This window comes from Poecilia latipinna, unplaced genomic scaffold (genome assembly GCF_001443285.1).
Source record: "Poecilia latipinna isolate Pla-1442-1.1 unplaced genomic scaffold, P_latipinna-1.0 Scaffold100, whole genome shotgun sequence".
Lineage (NCBI taxonomy): Eukaryota > Metazoa > Chordata > Actinopteri > Cyprinodontiformes > Poeciliidae > Poecilia > Poecilia latipinna.
Window position 1 is genome coordinate 62,474 of NW_015112716.1, and position 18,533 is coordinate 81,006.

At 39.0% G+C, this 18,533-nt stretch overlaps 1 protein-coding gene and 1 long non-coding RNA gene across 17 annotated transcripts in view; one reads left to right on the forward strand and one right to left on the reverse strand.

Annotated features, from left to right (window-relative positions):
* Positions 1-18,533, reverse strand: part of LOC106943542 (voltage-dependent L-type calcium channel subunit alpha-1C-like) — a 138,942-nt gene that overhangs the window by 57,438 nt on the left and 62,971 nt on the right. The gene's annotated exons all lie outside the window — the stretch shown is intronic.
* LOC106943620 (uncharacterized) overlaps positions 1-18,533 on the forward strand; it is a 116,263-nt gene that overhangs the window by 31,161 nt on the left and 66,569 nt on the right. For all 4 annotated transcript variants that reach the window (XR_001423965.1, XR_001423968.1, XR_001423966.1 and 1 more), the window contains exon 3: positions 16,907-16,967. This is a non-coding gene — a long non-coding RNA (uncharacterized LOC106943620). The remainder of the gene's footprint in view (positions 1-16,906; positions 16,968-18,533) is intronic.

Below are 18,533 nucleotides of genomic sequence, written 5' to 3' on the forward strand. Positions count from 1 at the left end.
GCATTCCAGATTAACAAAAAGTGCAACAAAAAACTGCCCCATGTCGCACTTGTGAAGTCATTATACAATTTTAATGCTTACAGTAAAGACAAGCACCTTCAAAAAATTTTCAACTTACGTTAAGACACAATTATTTCCAACTTTTGTGGAAATAAATAACCCACTGAATGTTGACAAAAAGATCCAACCGTCTATAGGGCATACCATGTTTTTTTTTTTCTTCTTTTTTTTTTTTACAACTTTATTTCTTTTCCAAAGAACTGTCGTGGAGGTGGACATAAGAACATCTTGCTTGTGTAATAAAGCTATGTATCAGCACTGAGCTCACTCTGGCTCATTATAAATGGTCTCCTTGGAGAAGGTTAACTTTGCCTTTTAAAACCAGTGCCGATGATTTGTGAGCCTCCTGCGAATTCTTGGGGCTTGGTTTCAGTCAAGCAAGCAGTAGCAGAATGTCTCTGCCTTATTTTATTTCTCATTTTGTACACTTTGTGCCATTTTCCCCCTACCCCGTCTTCAGTCTCTCTCATACATCTTGAAGCGATCGCTATTTTGGCAGTGAGACAACGTAATGGCAACGCAGCACGTGGAGAGAGCACAGCCACAGTTTCACTGCTGTTTCCATCACACACACACACACACACACACACACACACACACACACACACGTGGCTTTAATTCCATTGTGTTAACTAGATGGCAGAGAGCCTGTTTCAGTGTTGCCAAGGCAACAGGTTTGTAAAGTTAGCGTTCTTGTGAGTGTGCATGGGCCTGGAAACTTACAAACGCAACAGATCTAAGCACGAGTTAATTGTTCATCGCTGACAGCTCGGTTGCTGACATCTGCAGCTTGTCGCCGCCTATTGTTCTCATCCAAGCAAATGACAGACGAGACATAAATGATATAATGCGGCGGCAAATCTTTTACAGTATTATCTGTGAGCGGCATCTCCCAGCACTTTACTTTAAACTCTGTAACTGAGCCGATTGTCCACTTTTACTTTTTCCACTATTTCCCAAAAAAGAAAAAGAAAAAAAAGACTCAAACTGTGCAGGCGTAATTAGGATATGACATTTTGGAAATTATTTTTAGTTTAACTAGCATGACCCAGTCAACTTGAATTAATATATTCAGAAACAATTGATAATAGAGGTTACCACAAGACACTTTAATTTATGTCCAATCAGATTGCAAATCTCACATGATACTAGGTACAAAAATTTGAAATGATCTTAATCACAATATTCAAGTGATATTATTAACAAGTAATCAAATTTACATTAATAGAAGTTGGTATTGAAGAAAGACCATGAGAATGGATGAAGTGTTGACCAGTAATAAACAGATCATTAGCACGGCTAAGGCGTTCCTAGGCTAAAATAAAAATAATTGTAGTTATTTACTTACAAAATAAACATATATAATGGACTACTATACAACTGAGCTTAAAATTATTCAGACCTCTGGCAGATTCATTTTGATAATTAAAGTACTCTTTCAGTTTTACTGAAATTTAGGCATTAACTGTTTTCTTTTCTTAGTGTCCAAGAATAAACACTTGCAGAGGCTATAATCTGTATTCCAAAGGAGATTTTCTCCAGCTGTCTGCAGTTGAATTTATACAGGAATCTTTTTTCCAATACTGGAGGATTTTACTGTATTAGCAGATTTCCAGTGATCCAGTTTCTGGTACACACCACTGCTATAAATAAGAGAACAAGAACCCGATGCTGACACAGACGTAAAAAAAAAAAGTGAGAAGAAGGTTTCATGAAAGATCGATGTAGTAAGAAAGACGTAAAGAAATCATAGATGAAGTGCAGACAAAACAGAATATGCCTGCTTCTCCTGGCAAGGGAGGATGCTTGTGCCAACAGCATAGGTGTGTTATTGTGTTTATGGGATTATCGATTAGCAAAGTTTACAGTATGGTCAGCCAAAAGAGGACGAGTCCAGGTGGAACTTGTGTGTGTGTGTGTTTGTGTGTGTTTGTTTTCAAGTGTGTTTAAACTTTGAGCTGCCTTTGTTTCGTGAAGTGGGAAGTAATGGAATTAAAGAGTCTCTGTTGGCAAGTTGTACACACTCACTCAAAGCAGGTGTCTCCCTCTCTGTCTCTCATTTTTTATTTATTCCTTCTTTGTTACAATCTGAAAATCTTGATTTAATAAACTTGAATAAAGGTCTTTGTTTGTTTGAATATATATGGACCTGCAAAAGTATGCATCCCCCTGCCACCCTGCCAATCACAAACTTAAGAGTGTTTTATTAGGATTTTCTTTTTGATATACCAAACACAAACTGGTGCAGGATTGTACATACAGCATAGAAATGCTGCATTTATATTATGGCAGATCAGAAATAAAGTTGTGGATGTCCATCTCCTCCTTCTGATAGAGCTGATCCTTTCAACAGCAGCAAAATGGAAGCTGGTCAGAGTTTGTGGGAAGATAATAGCAACTACACACAGGACAACCCACTAATCCCAAATAAAACAATTAGACGCTGCAAATAAAACTGGACACTGAGACAAAGCACCAGCTTCCAGCATGATGACTTCTCTAAACATATATATAGCGAGAGCTTCAACAGAACAGTTGAATTTAAAACACGTTCAGTAGGGTCCAGTCAAAGTACAGCCTTAAGTAACAACTTATAATTTCTGGCAAGACCTGAACATGGGTGATCACAGACACTCTTGTCCAATCTGAAAGAACTTCAAAGATTTTGCAAGGACAAAAAAAAAAAAAAAATCCAGTCTCTACATGCCAAAACATAAAGACTTACAGCTGTTATTGCTACAAAGGTAATTCTGCAAGTATGACTTAGTGCATCTGAATGCTAATGCATGCCAAACTTTTTAGATTTTTCCTTTGTATGTGTATATATATCAAGCCAAATCATTCCTTTCACTTCACAAAAATGCATTGACTTTCTGGAGGATACATCACAGGAAATCAGTGGATTAGTCACGCTGAGTCCTTGCGGTTTGAATAGTTTTGCAAGGCACTATATGAAACGCCAACTACAAAAACAGCAAACACGTACTAATGTGAATTCCTTATGCGGGGATTATGATACACACACGCATATACAATTACTGACAGTCAGACACTAATGATCCAAGTGCAGAATGTCTTCCCTGTAAAAACCTCAGAGTGGGAACCAGACCTGGACCAACTCCATTAGCTTTCCAGAAATCCAAAAAGAAACCTCTTTTCGTGAGTCTGTGCTCTTGTGCATCGTTGCGTGTACTCTGTCCTGCCTGACCCAGCTGTCGACCCTCTGATTTCATTTGCATATCAGGCTACAAGAAAACCATGTGTTTGCACTCAAAGTAAAGTCTGTCGCCATGACGCTAATGACTGTTCCCCAGTAACCCTGAGCGGAAAATGAGAAAACCAGATACAGGAGAATGCAAAAAAAAAAAATAAATAAAAAGTAGGATAGATTTCTAGAAAAAATAAAAAAATAACAAGGCGTCACTCATGTTTCCTGTTGAAATATTAAGATCACTACCCCATTATGCGTCACCGTTTTCCGCATAGTTGTATCCTCTCCTCTCCTCTGAATGTTCCCCGTGGAGCAACGTACAGGAGCCGATGGGCATTTTTGACCATGCTGAACTTCCTGCTCGCTTGAGTTTCTGACGTACGATTGGTTAATAATTTAGATTTGGGAATAAGACAGGAAATTCAAAGAGCGTAGAAAAGGAAATGCGAGCGGTAAAGCTTGTGTTTTAAGCTCTCTCCTGTAGTGCTTGTAGAACTCTACATGATTTTTGTCAGAGGAGTCAAAAGAAAAATCAGTAAAGAGCAGCTAGTCACAGATGGTTTATGGTAATATATTCTTTCCGCTTCCAGATTATGGCCAAAATGGTGCTTACTGTGATTTCAAAAGCTGGTAGAAAAACCAAGAGTTCAGCTTTGCTCCTGAGATATTGCTGCGAATGTCAGTTTTTCTGAGTAATCAGTTGTGTGCAGCATATCCTGGACACATTTCCATGTTATATTGGGAATTGATGAAGGTCATACTAAAACCATTTCCCCACAGGTTTTCAGAATAGGCAGACATTGTACTTTAAGCAGGAGTAGCACTGCTTCAGTGTAATGTTACTAAGGTATAAGTAAAAGGTAAACATCCAGAAAAATGACTCGAGTACAAAAGCATTTGGCAAAATAACTTCTCAAGTACTGAGTCACTGTCAACATCTGATTTTATTTTGCGACAAATCATGTAATCTGAAAATGTAAAGGTAATTCTGGTAGTAACAAACTTACTTCCACGTGTTTTATTTTTCATAAGCATCCATTTTCCTGATTGGTCCCATTCAGTATGAAATGAACCAAATTGTATTCCACTCATCTTAACAGATTAAAATTGCAAAAGCTTTTAACTTTTGTTTTCCAGCGGCCTGTTTTACCAGCAGCTTATCTCGTCACCTACTTGAAAGCGAGGCAGTTTCTGTAAATAAACAGTTGATTTTCTTTGCAATTATCCCAAGGCATTAATGTTTTTTATGTGTTGTGTGTGTATCTCTGCTTCTCATTCTTTTAATGGTTCTCAACCGTCACTTTTCTGGTAATCCTCCACCCACAGGCCTTCTTGTAAACGTTGATTGCTGCAGTGCGTTACATATTATAAGTTAGAAGTTGTGAAATGCACCCAAACACATGAGGTTAATGACAGGAGGCTATGAAGCATGTAACATATTACAAGCTCATGTTTAAAGAGAGAAATATTATGCTGGGTCCAGGTTGAGGCTTGCACATCAATGGGGAAGAGTGGACAGACATTGTCATTGTTATTGACCTTTACTGCCCCCAGTGGGGAAATTTATGTTCATTTTGGTGGAAAATGTGTATCGAGTCTGCAAGTTTCACATTTTAACTGAAATTGCTAAAACAAACTTTCAAGATTCTTCTTCACAAAGACGCACCTGATTGAAAACACCTGAGGTTTTTATTCGGTGTGACCTTTCTTATGCCTTAAACTGATTAAAATACAGAAGAGCAAAACAGATACTCTTTAAACATACACTATATAAATAGCCACATAGTCCTCACATACACGCTGTCCACAGCAGCTGCGACAGCGTCTCTCTCTAGACACAAAGTGTGTCCAATCCTCTCTGTCTATCTAGGTCAGCTTCACATAAAACCCAACATACCTCCCTCTTCATTGCTTTTCTTCTGTCCCAACTCCTGGCTTCACTCTTCCCTTTGCTGCATCTTCCAGTCGCTTCTTCTTCCTATTTATGGTTTTTTTTTTTTTTTTTTTAGTATTTCTGTGTCTACGATCCATAAGTTGGCGTTATTGCCGAAGGACAATGTTGCACTTAAAGAAAAGTGAAAATAACTTGGAACTGCTTGTAAACCTGTGGCAGGTTAAGCTTCATAACGTCGATATTTTGCAGGGGGGTTGGGGGAAAACTTAAATTATTGTGCCAAAGCCTTCAGCAGCTTTAGATTTTGTTTTGTGTTTTAAACTGTCTGTTTGAACGTTGGCTGGATTTTCACTCCTTTTCTGTGCGGTCGTTGTAAATGACTTTTTTTCAGAGGCGTTTGGGAGTTTAAGCCACTTAACTCTGACCTATGAATCATCCCATCTACAAAAGGAAACCTAACTCAATGGATGAAGTAGGGTTTTTGTTGCGTGGACACACACATCAGACCATAACCATATTTAGATTTCATCTCTCCAGTTTATTTCGCCACCTTCCTTCACAACAAATATGCCAAATATGACGCAATTTCATTGACAACAGATATCAACAAGAGGATTCGCAAAGAGCTATTGGATAACAAGCTGCCATGTGTCAGGCTGATGGATCTCTTTGCTGCATTTATTGTTTTTAACGTCTTTATTAGGCATGCATATTTTGTATATTTAAATAAGCCGTCTAAAAACCCACACACAACCCCTTTTTTTCCCCTCACAGTCTCACTAAACGTTTCATGTTTCGAGTAATTTAGAATTGCAAAGATTATTTCTACTTGCCAGATGCCAAAATAATTTGGGACATTTCTGAAAAATATTTCCTCAGCTTTCTTTCCACTCATACATCAAAACACATTCACTTAGTATTTGAGTAAATTGCTCATTAAACTGAATGACTTGTTTTTTCTTCCACATGCAATAGCTTGCTGGAGTTTCGTCCCATCCTGGACTGGTGCAGTTGAGTTGGGTTTTTTAGGCTCCCTTGCTCATATACACATTTTCGGCTCTTCTCAAGTTTTCTACGGGACTAAAAAAAAAAGGACTTTGTGACAATGTTCTTTCCTCATTGCTGTATATTTTGTGTCGTGCACCAGTCCCTCCTGCTGCAAAACGTTCCCCACAAAATGGTGAAGCAATTCGTGTATTTCACAGTTAGGATGGTGTTTCTGTGGAATCACGGCGGCACTTAATCGGTGAATCCCACATTTCTAACTGCATTTACAGGAGAACGTTCGAGAAAATGAGTTATAATGAAACACAAAGGCAAAGAGTTATTTTTTTTATCAGGGTTTGAAGTCAGTAACATGAAACGATTTGGAGAAATGAAACAAAAGAATTATAACTTAAGCGTACTTATAGATAATCAGAGGAAACTAAATCTCTCCCCACACAAAAAGGGGTTAAAATAACTTGAACTACGGTAATGAGTAGTTTGCTCTACTTTTGTAATATTAGGTCACAGAAAATTACTTTAAAGATAATTTTTAAATTAATCCTATACAGAAGCATTTCAATTTGGCTGTTCAACACTAACAATGTAATGTGTAACGTAAGGCAATATATAAAAGGAACTCGTATTTTGTGTAGTAAGTCCAGACATGTCTAGAGTTCATTCAGGAAGTGAGTGAAAGAGAGAGACTGAAAATGGGTAACAGGAAGGTTCAGAAAAGTTGCTCTGTTTTTTAATTGTTCTGTTATATAACTTAATGGACTCAGGAACATTGTGAGCCTTTTGAAAATCTCCATGTTAGAGTAAGGATGTCTGAAGCGAAGATAAATCAAAGTAATGCTAATCGCAGTAATCAGAGTATTCACTAATACTAGATAAATGTAAACTCCCCTGTTTTAAAATAATAGTGAAATCCTTTTTCACAAACAGTGCCACATCACCTGTGTTCATAAAATATGTAATGAAAGACAGCTTAGAGCTGGAAAGCCAGAAAAATTTTTAAATTTTGAAAATCTTTCCTCATATTTTTTGACAAAACAAAATCTGACAAAACGTTGAACTTCAGAGTTATTTAACCTTAGTCCTGATTAACAAATTGTTGGTTTTTCAGCTATTTATAAAAAAAAAAAAAAAAACCTCAGTATTTTACTTTAAAATCAATTATGCGGAGTCAGAGGTGAATAACAATTTTCATAAAGTGCAAAATAAATCATTCAAGTCTTCCCTTGCTAGTGAAAACACTTGCATGTGAAATTTGTGAGCACATTTTGTCATGAAATAAAATATTATCCTTTTGTTGCATCATAAAAAAAAAACAAACCAGTAAAGTTCAGGAGTACATTTTCAGTGATGCAAACAATCATTTCCATCCACGATTTTAACAGCAATCATGATGAAATGACAAAAGTAAGCAGAGAGGTCTGGTTGGCTGACAGCCTGGACAGATGGACTACAACACCAGGCAAGGACACCAACAGGCCTTCAGGACCGTACAGGAGAAGCACAGACATAAACCGCACACACACACACACACACACACACACACACACGACACTCAGACCACCGGGAGATGGGCAATCATAGCAGCTTCTGAGCCAAGGTCAGCAGCCAACTGAGAAAGATACTCAGTGTGTGTGTGTGTGTGTGTGTCTGTTTACGACTGTGTGCCTTTATTAAACGTACGTGTGCTTTCATACGAAAGCGTAAAATACTTTTTTATTACAGTTAATGCGCCTGTTTTCAATTCAAATGGAGCTTATTTGGTTCGGGATTAAGTCAGTCAGAACAAATCGTCGAGTTGTGTTATTTTGCAGTTTGCCTCATTTCAGCAACCCTCTGTGTCTATTGCTAGCATGTCATTAAGACTTGTTGAGGTAATTCCTCTCCAATTAGCTTGTCTGTGCTATGAGTACCAGCTAAAGGAGAAATCAGTAAAAGACTAAAAAGACTAGGCCACTCAGAGCTGCTGCCATGTTGCACTCAATCTCGTCTGATCCTCCCTAAGCTGTTTAACTCTGCTGCTCTGAAGACCAGCGCTACTAAGGAACTACGGCGACTGGAATAATGCATATCTTTAAGAGTCGCACAAAGAAGCCAACAATAGACGACGTTTCTGTGGAATTAGAAACACTGTGAAACATCCACTCATCCTGGGTTGGCTCTTGGGGACAGCATCCTAAGCAGAGAAGCCGTAGATGACCCGTTCTTTGCTGCTTAATGGGAACGTTTGTGTGTTGTATTATTTTTTTATTTTAATTCCCAGCCACTCAACTGATGGCATATAAATGAGACTCTTATGCAATTTGGAAGATAATGGAATTTGATTTTGTTATTTTTCCATGTCAGGATAAATATGGAAAAACCTTGTGAGTATAGAAGAATATTTCCAGTCACTATCTTAATGTTCCAGTTTCTAAAAGTTTTCCGATTTTCCCCCTCTTGCATCCTTCCTTTATTCTGTCTACTCATCCATTCATTCATGAATGCATTTGTACATCCATTCATGCATTATCAAGCCACGCATCGATCTGTTTGTCCTTCCAACCTTCCTTCTTTCACTACCTCATGCAGTCCTTCTCTTATTCCTTCCTTCAGAAATGATACTTATTTTTCAAATGGATTGAAAAGAATCCAAAGCTCTGAATTGTCTACAGTAAAAGCCAATGACATAGATGTACACAATTAAACTACTTTTCAATTGACTTGAATAAATTAGTTGAATGACTTGTTATACAAATCGATAAAAGTCTTTGAACTAGGTAAATGTAAGAGTAAAAGCATGCTCGGCAGTGTAGCTTTAAATTTACACCTCTTTCTGCCTGTTTGACTCATTAAAATGTCATCTTAACACGGACAAAACTCTCCCTCTCTTCCACTCCCGCCGCTCTCGGTCACTTGTTCACCTTCTTTCGCCAAACATGGTAAACAAAGCAGAGCTGCACCAACACACTTGGAGAATATGCATGCGTGTTTGCGTTTGTGAAGCTGCTGAGAGGTAGATAAACATCTTCCTCTGTCTCTCAGAGACAAACGGCTTTCCAGCCCCCTCTTCCTCGCAGCCCAGCTCCCATTCTTTTTAAATGCCACTGAAAACTTTGCCGTGTAACTGCTGGAAACTCTTGTGCTACAGGCTAGCAACTTCAAAGCAAATGTATCAAATACCTCGATGTGCTGATACTTTAAAAAAAAAAGTTATAAAAGCTTCAAAAGGTAAACAGAATTCTCAAAAAATTGGCTTAAGTCATTCTAAACAAAAACTGTGGGGGCGGGGGGGGAATGAACTATAAACAGCATCATCTGCATCGTATCGGCTTATTTTCAAAGTAAATGCCTTGTGTAATTAGTACAAACATGCATGACGACCAGCATCTGTTTTATGTATGTTCTCTGCATGTACCAGTCGACATACGCATTAAGTGTCTGCGTAAATACGAGGCCACCAGACTTCATCACCAAGGAGACCAGCTTGTTGCCAGGTAATGATGTGGAGACAGAGACAGGAGGAAGGGGAGAAGCTACAAGATCAATTAGCGAGACAGAAAAGACAAAATTAAACAGGTGTAGCAACATGTTACGGAGACACCTGCCAGAAAGTCGCCTTTGTTTTTTTTTTTTTGTGTGTTTTTTTTTTTGACCGCAGGCTGCAAGGGTTCCCGCGCGCGGATCTGGACGACTTCAATCCGCATGCGAGCGCCGGAGCTCCTGATTAAATCTGACTTCAAGGCCGCTGAAGAATTAGAATTAAATTAAAGTTTAACTCTCCGTTTGACAATGAACCCGACGCACGGACGAGGTTACATCACCGCTCCGAACCAATAGGAATGCAGCTTCACACTGTGTCAGTTTGTCTGCTTTCATCAGGAGCTGACACACTGACAATGTGGCGAACAGAGTGGGGTGGAGATACTAGCGGGGCTGTTCGCGCTTATGTGTGTGTGTGAGTAAATCTGACAGCACCTCTTACAATCTCAACACTTTCCAGAGGACCCGTCTATGTCATTTATTCTTAAGTGGGACGTTAAATGGTGGGCTAAGTTTTTCTTGCTACGTTACCGACATCAAACCGACTCCTATAACTAAAACCGAATCCATGCCCGGTGCCTTCGAGGAGATGTGCTCTTATCACTTCAAAGATGCCAATGATTCTCCGACGAGCTCAACAAACTGTCAGAGAAAGCAGATTAACCTAATCATGGCACGTTGGATTCAGGATTTAAACATGACACGGCATGTTTACGCGACAGCAGAAGCACGGGGGGGGGGGGCTCGCCGGCGAATTCAAGTTGGCATTTTAATTAGATCAGGGAGCAGATGTGGAGAGAGGGAGAAAGATAAAGTAAAGAGAAGAAAACAGAAGTTAGGAGAGAAAGAGGAGAAGAGAGCGTGTGCTACCCTTTCTCTGTATAATTAGTGGAAAACGCATCTTCTTTTCGAGCTGTGTAATTATCAGTTGGTGTAAGAGGAAACAAGACAGAAGATGATCAAGTGTTAGGCTTACAAGGCTATCGTGTTTTGTTTTTTGTTTTGTTTTTTCTTAAATAAAGGATACTTTTGAATAATTTAAGGTAATTATCCACCTCTGTGATGATGGGGAGAAATTTAAATTTTTTTTTTTTTTTTTTAGAACGTAAGAAAATCCGAATTTTCACCATTCGAAACAGCCTTGAACTTTCCTCCCATCTGCTACGACTTCAGCGTGTAACTCAAAAACACAAGGAGCGCATCGGCTGACAGGAAATCTAGAGCAAAGACAAAGAACAGCGCAACCCAAATATGGTCGTTGTTGTGTCTCAAGTCGCCTGGCAACCTCCGTTTGCCTTGACTCACACTGTCAAGTCATTACTGCAGCGAAACAGACTGTATCCTTTTATAACGACTCTGAAGTTTGAAAGGACATTGAGATTTACAGCGCAGAATGTCGTTGCACCAAAAAATACGGGCCGCTTCAAGGACAAGTGCAGAAGCTCATTAAAAAGACCATAGCGCAGAACATGGACGCTCGTGACAGGTTGATAGTCTTCGTACTTGTACGCACACAACATGGAGCTGCTGAATGCAACACAGATCTGCAAGGCAACATACTGAAAGCTACCTGGAAGGACAGCTTAAAAGATATGTGGTAAATGTAACTGCAGAATTATTTCACGTCACCACAGCAGCTAAGAATCCAGACACTGAACCTGCTGGAAAAAGGTTCTTGCTGAATCATCCTTTAGCAGGGCTGGGATTCTAATCATATCAGTCATGCTGAACGTACTTTGTGTACAGAATGTTCTGAACTTCTTTCATTCCCCTGTCATACTTTATATTAATGATAATATGCTATATTGCAGCAGGGATTGCATCGTGAGCCTCAGCCGATCTTCGCACTACTCTATTTGCATTTGTGTCGTTGAGGTTTTTTTTGTTGTTGTTGTCTTTTTTGCCCCAGACCGGTGACTGGTCAGCTGTAAACTCAGAAAACCAATCTGATCAGTGAATGCTAATGCTATACACTGCTAGCCTGATCTGACGACAACAATTTAAGTGTGGATGCAATAAGTAGGTTAAAAGATTTAGGCATATCTTGACTATTTAGGTATCAGTGAGGTCCTTCAAATAAATCAGAGGAAGCACAGCTCACTACATAACTCTGCGATGCGTACTTTCCATATCTTCTGATAATATACTTTTCTGATAGAGTACATTAAAATTGTGCTTTTTAATTCGTTCACCATTCTGATTTCGTTAACCCTCTCTTTGTCAATTCGCTTCTTCTTTCAGCTGTTAATATTCTGCTCTGATCCTTATTCTTTGGTATTGGCTCTTCCATTGAAATCCACAGATTTTTCCAGACTTCCATAAAAAGCAAGTGGCAACATGTGGGGCCACGTTTAAAGCGACAGGTTCCTAAAGCATGTCCAATCTCCAGTTATATTGCAAGAGCTTCTTTATGAGCTCATGCTTCCTTATGAGCTCAAATAAAATAGACGGTGTGGTATTTTGCACATAAGATCATTACCGACTATATCCCTTTTGAAGTAAGGAATAGACAAGAATAAACTTTTCATAGCTAATTTAAGTCTCTGACACAACACTTCCTCCGTCTTTGTAATTGGTTTACATTAAGACATGGATGTTATTATAGACTTCCAGCTGCCGCCTCAAGCAGTTCGCTCAATAAAACATTTATTATAGGAAAATGAAAGGCTGGACATACTTTAAGCTCCCTGACATCTGTTCTGCAAGCTTGGCTCGGCATTTTGCATATTTTTCGTTCTTTCGTTTTAGGCCCCGACAGACTGACAGCTCTGGCAGACAGGTGATAGGTGGACACCTCTATATGCCCCTGTTTGTAGGTCTGCTGCTGAAAGACGGTGTGTGCCACAAAACCGGTGCATGCTGCAGTCACCAGCAACAGAGATGAAGGCAAAGTGCACAAAGGTTCACAAAAACAAATTCATACACAGCCAATTCACTGGTTAGGTCTGTAAAAACTAAAGCATCAATGTTTTATTTATTTTTATTTATTTATTTATTTTTTTTACTTGTCCTGCCTTGTTTCTCAGGCCTGCAATATGAAGAGCCTGGTTGCCTACATTACATGTGCCAGGGCAGCTTTTAGAGAGAAGAGATGGAATCCTAATTGCTTGATTGACTATTAAATCAGAGTTCCATCTGGCATCAGACTAGACGGTCTGTTAATAAAATATGAACCTGTGTTCGAATGACCTTTAGCTTTTCGGATTATTTGTAAAGGTATGCGCGTGCATGAATGTGCGTGTGTAAATTTAGAGGAGTAGAGGAGAAACCTGAGGCTGCAGGAGCCCCAGGCAGACGGACCCAAAGAACCTCCCCCACCACCCACAGAGTAGCCGTACGCTCAACACGTAGGCGTGTTGGCAGCACAGCACAGGAGCCAGTAGTCCCCATGCCAGGGAGGCACAGGGAGAGATGCAGGGTACCAAACCCCCCTGCCCAACCCTGCAGTCATATTCCCAAGTACATGTCAATCACGGTGCCCACACAAACCCTGGTGGCAGAACTAGTCAGTAATGAGGAGGAAGAATGCTCCCCAAAAAATTTCCGACTTGGCATCTGCCAAGTCATCTGCAATCCACACACTCTCAAAGACCAACAGTGGTGCTAAGACAGATTCTTATGCTTTTTCTTTCTTTTGTTACCCTCATGTGATCTGTGTAGTTCCCAGGAATGTCCGCATAGGTGAAAAGTAATCACTGAGCAGTTGACAAAAAAAACAACTTTTCTGACAACATAAAATAGACTAAAAGACCTCAAAGCCAGATTTGAAGAAATTCAAAGACAAATGTGAAACAAAGTCATTGACATCAATCAATGTGGAAAAGGTAGTAGACTACTGCTGCTAATCTTTGTTAGCAACTGGTCAGGCTGTATCCTCAAGATAACATGTTTGGGGTTTTTTTTGTAGGAAGAAAAAGTTTTTACCTCATTATTATTGACCTAACCTTGAATGTTCCAGAGGGATACGTGTTCGCATTGCGTTTTTCAAAAATTGACATCTGTCCACCTCACTTCGAACTTATTCATAATTCCCATCTCTCCTGTTGTCCTTCAGCTTAAACTGGAGGACTTTTGAATTGTACTCTATTCATTTTTCTGTGCTGGTTCTCGTCCCATTTCTGATTCATTCCTCAGTTTCTTTGACTCCTCACTTATATCTCTTCTAATCTCACTCCTTCCCTTCTTCTCCATTCTTGCTACTCCAATGTAACCCTCTCTCTCTCTCTCTGCCCTCATCCGTTTTCCTTTCTCTCAACACACTTTAATACTCTGTCAGTCTCCCCATCCATTATTCATGGCACAGTCACAGCCGGCATTAGAGGACCTCGCAATATTGCTACGGCAACAACGCGGTAGAAGCAGCCGTGTTGGATCATGGGAAACTGGGTCACCTCCCAGGAGCGGGAGGGTGCAGGGGGTGCAGCAGAGGGAGGCCGTCGTCATGCACACGTGTCCACACACACCTGACAGTCGTCCTACAAAGCATGACTCTTTGAAAACAGAAAAATTGATGAGAGTGACAATAGCGAAAGGAATAGCAATCGGTCTGATTAATGGTGCAGGCACAATGACTGGAAACAAACGGAGCTTCTTGGCCGAATAAAGTGGACGCTTACACTTCTGCTCTCAGACTTATTGCCTTACTAACTTTAGCTTGAGGGAACCAGACAGAGAGAGTTTTTTCTCGTTACATGCAACTTATTTTGTGAAAATGTGTGTAAATTTGACATGCCATTCAATATGAATCCATACAAAACAATGTGTTCAACTTCAGTTTAGCTGGTTAAAAGAAAAGTATATAAGGATCTGTTTGCATCAAGTCGCTAACTTTGCAACGATACCTTTTAGTGAACAAGAATGTAGCAACACTGGACAGTTGACTTATTAAAAAGTTAATTTTGTTGCACGGTTTATGTGCAGTCTAAGCATAGAAACTAGGTTTTTATCTATATCTGCTACAATGTTATTGAACAAATTATAATGTTTTTTGAGTTGCTGTTTTAGATAAAAGTGACAAAATTTATTTGAAGGATATGGACACATTTATAAGCCATTTTTCATTATCACTTATTCAACCCTTCCGATACAGAAAACGGGCCTATTGCTCAAAGGGAAAATTATGATTGTAAAACAATTTATGTGATTTCCAGAAGCTCATCTATTGAAAGGCCCCGTCTCAAACAACATACACTGTCGTTTGTGGGAAGAGATCTTCCGCAGAACAATGACACATATCGATAAAAGTTAAGATTGACAATCTATTTCACAGAATAGCATGTATCTGTTCTTAATCTAATTTGTGAAAATATCCCTAAAGGTAAATCTAACATATGGTTTTATTAAATACCTTGAATAAGCACACACAACAGAAAGGCAATTTAAGGCATCCCCTTAGGTACAATAATCATGTAAGTTATCTTAAAACTCCCAGCTTTGAACCGTTTGACTTGAATCTGCATCTAAAGCTATAGATTTAACATGGCTGGTTAAAAAGAAATAAATTCCAGAACCAAGATTATCTTCCTTACTGTTACCTTAGAAAATGCAGTGCTGGAAGTCTGCCACATGTTGCCACCAAGGAGGAAAATGGAAACATCTGTTTCTATGGGAACCCGGCTCTTTGATGATGCAGGCGAACACATAAACCACCCAAGGAAGTGTGGAAATACACAAACAATCACACAACCCCCAGTGTCGCTCAGATCTCACTGATACACCTTTAAAACAGCCTTCGCCCAGATGTAGAAATATGTGCTGACCATCGGGTTTTTTGTGCCAGTGTGCCTTCAAGAGCAAGAAGGCAGAAGGGAAAAAGACTCGGCTCCCAGACCAGATGGCTAAATGTCAGTGAATGCCACACAAACACGACTGCTAGTCCTCCCTAGAAGAGGCTGTACACTGTGTAACACTGCATCACCTAATAATTTAGCGAGTAAGAGAGCTGAGACATTTGCGCTACGTAATGTCAGATACTTTGCTTATTGCTCCCAATCCGAGGACTTCCAAAGCTCACACCTGGCTGTAGCTCATCTTAAGAGATTTAGACCGAACTGTATTACTTTACGTCCATAAAATGGGGAAAGAGAGCAGAATAAACGGTGGTGAATTTACCAACAGGTCAGCTTTGTTCTTGGTTGTGTCAATACTTCAAAAGTTTTTTTCCCCCCTTTTGTAGATTTCTTTGTCACACTTTATTTTTAATATCAGACATAGGAAGCCTGAGTAAATACAAACTGCAATTGTTTTTAAATTATATTTTTGTTCATTAAGTAAAAAAAGCTGTACAATCCAACCTGGCTCTGTTGAGGGAAAAAAAAAAACTGCCTTTAAACATAGATGGTTGTTTCACTTTTTTGAGGGAACAACTGTCATCGAGCTTTCACAACAACCAACAAAACCTATTGCATCTTGACTGGTTTCAAAGTTAAACTTTCACTAGGCCACTCCATAATCTTTTTTTTTTTTTTTTTGTCTAATCAATTCAGAGGTGGATTTGCTGTCGCATAACCCAAGCGTGCTTGAGCTTAAATTCACAAGCAGACGACCAGGCGTTCTCCTGCTTACTGAAAATGCCTGATAGTGAGCAGAGTTCAAGTTTTCCAGGTCCTGACGTGTTCCCAGCCATGTCTGTTGTCGGTTTTAGTTTTACAGGAAATCTCCAGGAGGACACAGATTCAAGAGATTTATTTTCCACATAATCAGAAATTTTTCATATAATACTTTCCCAGAAGTCTTGGAAAAAATAATAATTTTTTTTTCCACAAGTGCGTGACAAGGCCAGCAGTGGTTTTTGCATCGGCTGAAATTTTTTTCCCGAGCATTTTTTTTTCCTTTTCTTTTTAATTGACTGACGTTGGATCGTTCCGTTTGGTTCTTTTATGATTTCCTGCATGAGTTGTTTCTTTTTATTTCACTGGAGTCTCAAACCTTTAGAAAATGCCTATGTAGCCAATATATCATGTAGCGCTACTTAACATTGTTAAAATATGTTTAATGTGGTTCCTTACTGTACTGAAAAATACTCAGTTTTCAAACATTCATGTAGCATTGATTATTTTTTTTGAAGAGGGACTTATAATAGGCAAGTTACTAGGGCTAAATAAATTACTTTGTTTGATTTCGAGTGCAAATGTTTTACTCTAAATAGATCCAGTATCAGCTACTAACCCAGATGTGCAGAACAAGTGTCTTTAATCCCACTCTGGTTGTCTTTACAGCAAGCAATGAGAAGAGTGCCTGACGGAAACGGGGACGATAAGACAGACGTCGCTCCCTCTGGTAAGAACTTACGAGTTGCAGTGATGGACAGAGACATTAGGTTCTCATCTCCCTGCGTGCTCCGTTTGAGCTGTAATATGGGTCGATGCGAGGCAAAGGTGGACACTTTTAGCTCAGTAAAAATATCCTGCTCTCCCTTTTTCGTCCTTCCCTCTTTCACCGATTTAACACCAGCACCTTATAACAGTTTGCCTTCAGGATATCTGAGGCTTCATGCAGATGGTCAAAAATGCAACCCCTCGCCGCTAGCCTTTTTTTTACGCACGGTCGTACGATATTAAAGAATCGGGCGCCGGTTTGAACCGAAGCTAAAAATCAGTTATGTTTTCACAAGTTGACCTGATTTAACCCAGAGACCTGAGGACTGTAAATGACATTTATTATGCACATGTCTATCAAAAAAAAAAAAAAAAAAAGGTGAAAAGTTTCAAAACTTGATTTCTCCTCTCATTTCTCAGAAATGGCTGTCACATATTTAAGTATCTGCATTGGCTACTATAAGTTTGCATTTTAATTATTTCATTACATATTTGATAAACTGACTGTGAAATACGTTACTTAAACATTTAATTGGACATTTATTTATTTCACGGCACATTTAATCAATGATTTAATGATGTGTTTATTTAATTTTGTCCCCTTTAAACCTTCATGTTTATGCAAATCTGTCCACTGTTTCCTCTCAAGAAAGGAAGTCGCTTTCTAATGTTTCAGCTATAATTCGCTGGGATGTGACACGGCTGAAATTGGTCAGACTTTTAGTCAAGCAACCTACTAATTATATGCCGCTAATTATATATGTGTGGAAGACTTGACAAATGTTGCAGTAAATCACATCTGTTTACGTATGACATAATCACACACTGTCACACCCAGTAATCATAATGAGCAAATCCATGCTAAAATCTCAATATGCCTGCTTACCACCAGCGAAACTGTTCACACATGATTTCCACCGAGATCACTCAGATTCCGTCTCCAGCTCAAGAGACCACAGAGCAAATTTGTTTAGATAAGAGCAAGTACAGATCATACCTCTGCATCTATAAATAGACACTCCTGGCAACTAGCAGAAGAGCACCCATATAAACATGTTACCTTGAACCACAACAGAAAAAAATAATGGGAGGATAGAAAAAAAAAAAAGAACTGAGACAGAGCCCTGCTCTGAGTTAAAAAACTAACTTACAAAATGACTCCATAAATACAAATCAGCTGTTGCTGCAGTGAGTGATGCTCTGTGAAATTTCTTTAGTCATTTCACACAATAGAAAAATACACTAAATATTGTTTTCTTCTCTCAAACAATAGAAATGAAACATCAGTGATGTCGGCTCATTTGCAGAACAAGCTATAAATGTCTGGAGAAGAAAATAACTCGTCTTTTCCATGTCTACTTTGTGGTGCATTTCTTAAAGAAGGAGCTTCAGTGCCAAGAACAACTATTCAAACTTCTGGAACAAATTCATATTTTGAAAGACTACACATTTCAATTCTTCTTTTTTTTTTTTTTTTTTTTTTTTTTTTTGGGTGATATATCAATAAAAAGTGGGATTTATTTTTGGG